We start from the raw sequence: 6183 nt of genomic DNA on the forward strand, positions 1-6183 counted from the left end.
AGCTAGTAATTCTTTGTTAAATTTCAGCCAGGGCTAAATAAAATCTCTTTTTTAGAAAACTAAATAATCTTACTTGCAGAATTAATGCCAAGAGCTTTGCTTTGAAAAACGGGCCAGCCAACATAGAGATACTTAATTTACAACCTGCAGCTCAGATGCCTTTCACAAACACCCTGTCTGAAATATCCCTGTCCTCCATAACCCACTGCCCCATCATGTGTTTTATTTTTTCTCATGACACTTAGCACCACCTGACATGACATTACAGGACTTCTGTGAGTGTCTCTTGTCAGCTCTGCCCCTGGCGTGCCAGCTCTTGGAGACCAGTGCACTGTGCATTCCTTCACCAGCGCCAGGGCGAGAGTGGACATCAAGACCAAGGTGACAGTGGGAATCCAGCGAGTCCGGGAACCTCCAGTGGCCGTTCCTCCTGCAAGGCAGATGGTTGAGCGGCGGTCACCAAACAAACAACTATGACTACACTTTGTCTCAGGAAATCGGAATGGGGGACCCTTACGTATTCAAGAGCGATTCTCTCCCCAAATTTTTGTGAAAACCCGATTCAGGGTTTCATTCATATGCTGTTAGTGGCAGAACATGAAGTGTCTCTTTTTCTCTTCCTTGGTGCTGGATTTTCTTCCTCTGAAAATAAGGAAGAAAAGACTCCAGATGGAGAGCTCACATTGTCGGCAGATATAGAAAAACTCCCCTGGAATTTGTACAGACTGACAAGCGAGTCATCTTCCATCTTATTGCTTTAATTTCAGGCTTCAGAGATGCCCAGCTCCGTTGTTCAAATAGTTTTATTAAAAATTTGTGAGGAGGGAAAAGAAGTCTCCGCGGGCCTGTCTGATTTCATTATCCCTGACACAGCACACAAATGGAGCAGGGCTGCCGAAAGCTAGAGATGGCCGTCTGTGGCACTGGGGGGAAGTGAAATCCTCTGGAAGCTTCCAGTACTGATCACAGATGTTCTCGTCTGCCAGGGAATCTCACAGAATCACGAGTCTCCATATATAACTCACTGCATATTTCTCAGTCATTAAACCACCAGTATCCTAGTCAGAAGACAGACACCCACCTATCCCCAACCTTTAACTTGTCCCTTTAGTCTAACTTCTATTGCTCCTCTCATTGGAAAAATTCCATTCTCTAAGAATTTTCTGAGTCCAGATTGAGCAATAAAATGCCAGCCATTCCTCTGTGGCTTTGCTGGATGACCCCAGCATTCCACAAAGAGAGGATACTGCCATTCAGATTGTGATCCAGACATTCGAGTCCCCCAAAGTCTAGGTACAGACCTGCCAATATCCTGAAAGGCAGGGATTTGCCTGATAGCACCAACTAAAGCGGAGCCCCTGTGGAAAGGGCAGATGGGCTTGTGTGTTCCCTCGGAAGGAACACTAGGTCACATGAAGGTGGTCAGCCCAGTGAGACAAGCTACCTTCTCCCATACGTATTTTTCTGGTTGCCAGGAGAGGTCTCCAGCCTCAAGAGCGGCCCTGTTGAAAGATGCCCAACTGAGTTTTCTGAAGGTTTGGAGCAGCCCTGTTGAAAGATGTCCAGTGGAATTGTGTCAAGGTTTGGAATGAGTAAGGGGATTGGAGGGGGTGTACTAGCAACACAGGTGGACACGTAGAAAGTAAAGAGCCCCCAGCAGGCCACCTGGATTCCAGCTCCAGCTCACTCCCTGACTCCATCACAGCCTTTCTCAACCCAAGATAAATGTTAGGATCAACAGAGCTTTTAAAAAATACTGGTGCCTGGACACGACCCTCAAAACAATTCAAATAGGATCAAATCAGAATTTTTCTCCCCACCTGAAAGTTCTAGGAGAAAGTATAAGGGTATAAAAAGTTTGGGAAAACTTTAAGTGCAGAGTTGCAAAGTTAATGCCAAGGATGAGTTTCTTTGGTTTCTCCAGCCACACTCTCATGCAGAGGGATGGGGGGTGGGGGGCACCGCCAAAACCAAAGGGTTTTCACGGCCAAAGAGGAAAGTAGATGGAAGCTGACCCAGGAGAAGGGAGGGCTGCTTCCATGGCTCAGGCCCCAGTGCTCTCAGGCCAGGACCTGATTTCATAGCTGCTTTGGGAACTTTGCAAATTCCTGGGCCAATGCCCAGGGCTAGAGAAACCACCATGTCTACGTAAGGCCCCAAGCATCTACCTTCTATTCTTTAAGATCACAACTACCACTGAAGATCAAAAGATTCCTCACTCCCTCTACCAAGTCCCTTCCAACTTAGCCAAGAATTTTGTCCCTGCTTAACCTCCTTCCCCTGCTCACAGGAGAAATGAGGGTAGTTCTTTTTTCTTCTCTGTTAGGGGCCTGTGTTAAGCCTGGCAATGGTCCTGATTTTGACTCGCAGCATCACTGCCCTATTCAGGGGGTTTGCACAGTGCACGATCTGTATGACTGTAGATGATGGCCCTGAGGAGGCCGTGATTAGATAAGCATGCCACAGACACAAATGTGCAAATGACTGAACACACACTCACTCACACACACACACACAGTCAGTAAGCCAGCAGCATGGCAAAGAAAGAAAACTAGCAACAACGGAACCAGAAGACTCATTTTTTAACCTAGACAGTGATCAAACGGTTCCATGTAAACTGTGATTTTAGTTGCTTCTTCCTCAGCCCTAGAAATTATGCTTCCCTCTGAAGAGCTGATGTAGCACTCTAAATGATACATTCACTACTAGAATTCAGTGTTCTGTTTCTCTCTAGGATAGTAATAGAGACTGGATACATGTCCTAGTGTCTAATTCTCAAGTTATATAATTAGTAACTACATCATGCAATTTTTTTTTTAAATCCTGCTACAAGATAGCAGCTCAGGGCTTCCCTGGTGGCGCAGTGGTTGAGAGTCTGCCTGCCGATGCAGGGGACGCGGGTTCGCGCCCCGGTCCGGGAGGATCCCACATGCTGCGGAGCGGCTGGGCCCGTAAGCCATGGCCGCTGCGCCTGCGCGTCCGGAGTCTGTGCTCCGCAACGGGAGAGGCCACAGCAGTGAGAGGCCCGCGTACCCCCCACCCCCAAACACACACACAGAAAAAAACGATAGCAGCTCATAGGAGGCAAAGCTGAAGTCGTTCAGCAGGTTCAGTTGTTTTAAAGTACTCAGGCTTCTTTCAGCCACAAGTCATTATTATCTGTTTCTTCTTTATCATTACCATTATTATTATTACTATTTGACCACCGTTAAGAGAATGTTCTCTAGAAATTTAAGAGTTAGAGAGTGAGAGGGAAAAGGAGTATGACATTGAAATCATCTCAACTATAGCTCTTTGCATCTCCTGAGAAGCCTTTCAGAGAGGGGTTTTCTCTAATTTTCATGATCATGATTTCTATCTCATGAGGTGATTAGGTCTTCTCTAATTTTTATGAGACACCAGTGCATGTCATGATTCACTCTTTGGCAAATAACCCTGTGGAGGGCAGGGAAGACTAAAGGAGAGAAGAAATCAAATCATATTAACTAGTAGGCACTAAGTCTGTAATGGGATAAATCAATTCCCTTTTCTTTTCCTTTTAGTTGTTCAGTTATATAATTATTATTATCCACATGCTCAGTCTAACTTTTCCCAGAATATATAATCATACAGTTTACTTCCTAGGGCTGGACCTTCAGTCTCTGGTCTTCTGAAATGTTGGTTTCAGCTCACTGGCCACCTTGGGAGACCCACAGAGGTCATAGTTAGGGACTGACTTGGGCACCAACTGGAGTCAGCATCTTTTTAAAATTGCACTTTCACTCAACAAAGAGAAGTAGCTCCTTTGGTGAAAGGCATTTCAGCAGAGCTCATGGTTAATCTATTGCTTTCTTGCGGGGGAGGGGGCATTTTATCTGGAAGGTACCAAAGAGCTCTCCACCAGTCTGGTAGTGCTCTGTCCGCCCCGGCCTTCCATTCTCTCCTCAGTACAAACACATACACACTTGCTTTCAAGCCTGTCCACTGCTAGGGATGTCCTTCTCTCTAGCATACACAAAAGATGAGAATAGCATCACCACTGACTGACACGTCTCTTAAACGTTGAGAAGCAGTGTTGGCAACTGCAACCACAACAAACAATCCATATCGAGGGCCCACACTTCTGCCTCGAACATGGGAATTCAGGCCAATTCAAATATTTCCAAAACACCTCTCAGAGCCAAACTCTCAGATCCGCACACTTAAGGGGCAAGCACTCCAGCCCTCATCTCGGGGAGCTGTTTTTAAACAGGCCTCTGCATTAGAAAGTCAACACTTCACAGATTTCTAGCTACCTCTAGATCTGGTCTCTGAGATTTGAGGTTGTGCAAATTCAAACTCTAGACCATAGCTATGCCAATGAGTATAGTCCAGTACTAATAGTAATTAGCATTAAAGAGAACCAAACAATATTCAAGTTGCTTTTGTATCCATTGTGTCTGATGTGATGTGAGGAATGGAGAAATGCGAAATTACATAATTTTCAAGAGACCAAAATGGTCTGTCAATGCTGAGGAAAAAAGATGACCAGGACTCTCCCTTGGTGGCACAGAGGGACCTACACTTTCTAGGAGAAATTTCCATATTTATGACAACATTCCTTCCAGATTTTCCAAAACATTTCTAATTTTATCAATTTTCCCTCTTGTTGCCATAAATATCCTTGTATTTGTCATACTGTGTACCATGTATTTTTGGTTTACAGTCAGCATAAGTAAAGCTCATTGCAACTTTTGGTGCATATCCAGGCCATTTAAACATAGGTCACTCTCTTTTTTCTTCCATCTCTCTTTTCCTGGGAATTAGTGATCCCTTGGCCCTACTAGCAAAAGAAGAGAGGGATGTCTCTATGCTGCGGGAGCGCAGTCCACAGCGTGGGCCCCTGGGTATTTGGAAGATATTTATGCAGTCCAGTCAAGTAAGTTCCTTGCCAGATTTTTTTTTTTTAAAAAAAGGAATTTTTACAGAATGGACCAGACCTTCAAGATTTTGTATCTGGTGATCTAGCAGACAAGAGCACCTGGGATGAGTATAAAGGAGGCATAAAACGCCAGAAAGGAGAATGGTTAAGACTACCTCCATGGCTAAAGACAGAGATTCCCATGGGGAAAAAATTACACTAAACTGAAAAATACAATGCAGAATTTAAATCTCCATACAGGGTGTGAGGAAGCTCAGTGTCCCAATATTGGAGAGTGTTGGGGCGGCAGAGAATATGCCACTGCCCCAATCATGTTGATGGGTGACACATGTACAAGAGGTTGTAGGTTTTGTCCTGCTAAGACTGCAAGAAATCCACCTCCACTGCATGCCAAGGAGCCCTACAATACTGCAAAGGCAATTGCAGAGTGGGGTCTGGATTATGTAGTCCTGACGTCTGTGGATCGAGAAGATATGCCTGATGGAGGAGCTGAGCACTTTGCAAAGACCGTGCCTTACTTAAAGGAAAGGAATCCGAAAATCCTTGTGGAATGTCTCGCCCCTGATTTCTGAGATCTTACAGCAACAGAAAAAGTTGCTCTGTCAGGATCAGATGTGTATGCACATAATGTAGAAACAGTTCCAGAACTACAGAGGAAAGTTCGTGATCCCCGGGCCAGTTTTGACCAGTCTCTACGTGTACTGAAACATGCCAAGGAAGTTCGACCTGATGTTATTCTAAAACACCTATAATGTTGGGTTTAGGTGAGGATGACGAGCAAGTATATGCAATGATGAAAGTACTTCGTGAGGCAGATGTGGACTGTTTGACTTTGGGACAATATATGCAGCCAACAAAGCGCCACCTTAAGGTTGAAGAATACATTACTCCTGAAAAGTTCAAACACTGGGAAAAAAGCAGGAAATGAACTTGGATTTCATTAGACTGCAAGTGGCCCTCTGGTGTGTTCTTCATATAAAGCAGGTGAATTTTTCCTGAAAAATCTAGTAGCTAAAAGAAAAAAAAAGCCCTCTAACACTTAACAAGACATTCAAGATCACAGGAAATTTAAAACTTTGACTCCAGTTGGTAACAGAAGTGATGGCAGAATGCCTAGACTTCAGTGGATAATATCCTAGTCTTTTTGTCTTAAGAAAAATGTCAATAAGTTGTGCATATTTAATTATAATAATTCATTTGTCTTTTAGCATATCTTCTTTGTCCCAGTAAACAATTGCTTGTTATGATGTAATCATAAAACATCTTTGTAAGAATTTACTGTT

General features: G+C 44.1%; 1 pseudogene; it reads left to right on the forward strand.

Annotated features, from left to right (window-relative positions):
* The first annotated feature begins 4820 nt into the window (after positions 1-4820).
* On the forward strand, positions 4821-5957 carry LOC115858734 (lipoyl synthase, mitochondrial pseudogene; annotated as a pseudogene).
* The last annotated feature ends 226 nt before the right edge of the window (positions 5958-6183 follow it).

The sequence above is a fragment of the Globicephala melas genome, chromosome 10 (genome assembly GCF_963455315.2).
Source record: "Globicephala melas chromosome 10, mGloMel1.2, whole genome shotgun sequence".
NCBI lineage: Eukaryota > Metazoa > Chordata > Mammalia > Artiodactyla > Delphinidae > Globicephala > Globicephala melas.